This window comes from Podarcis melisellensis (genome assembly GCF_964234715.1).
Source record: "Podarcis melisellensis genome assembly, chromosome: 4".
NCBI classification, from domain to species: domain Eukaryota; kingdom Metazoa; phylum Chordata; class Lepidosauria; order Squamata; family Lacertidae; genus Podarcis; species Podarcis melisellensis.
This window is the reverse complement of record NC_138531.1, coordinates 11,546,932-11,547,809: the sequence shown is the minus strand read 5'-3', so window position 1 is coordinate 11,547,809 and position 878 is coordinate 11,546,932.

The following is an 878-nucleotide window of genomic DNA, read 5'->3' as shown; positions in this document are numbered from 1 at the left end:
TCTCTCCTCTCTCTGAAGCTGATGGCTGCATCAACAGCTGCAAGCACAGGCAAGACTCTAAGAAGAAGCAAACTGGCTGCCCAACTACTGTAGCAGCCAACTCCTTTCTGTGTCATTTAGCAAGAACTTGTTGGTCTGGGGCAGGGATGGGCAACCAATGACCAACATTCAGGAAAAGTGAGGATTGCAGTCCAACATCTGGCAGGCCACAGGTTCCCCATTCTTGGTCTAGGACCAAGATTCAAAGATCCCATACAACCGAGGAAAAGGTGGGCTGGTAGACAAATTCATGGAGCATCAATCTAGTAGTGGTTATTAAACATGACTGATCATTAGAAACTCCTATTCAGAGGCAGGATGTCATGGTCTGGTTGGAAGCAGAGGAATGGTGGGAGGCACTAGCTGGGGAAGATACTAGCCAAGGGAAGAAGGCTTCAGATTGGGGGTGGAACAATGGTGAATGATCAGAGGGAGAAGAGAGACTGGGAGGAGGAGATGTTGGAAGCTGGAGAGGTAACAGGTTTTAGTGAGCAGGGAGAATCTGTGGCAGAGAGGAGTGCAGAAGCAGAAACAGGAGAGGAAGGAGGTCAAGAGGCAGAGATGAGTCAGGCTGGTGAAGAAGCCAGGGTGTCTCCCACTCCTGCTGCGACAAGCTCCCCTCCTCCCTGGTCTTCCAGGACCAGGAGAGGTATGAAGTAGGAGCAAAGGCAGGCATGCAGGTGCAGTCTCAAATTGCTTGGGGGAAACCCTGGACAGGAGGAGACTTAGGCAGCTGTGGGAAAGCAGAGTCCTTCAGTTTCCACAACTGCCTCAAAGTGGCAAGACCTACCAAGAAAAGTTGATGTGCCTTTCGAGGACTACAAAACATGAAGTTTGTC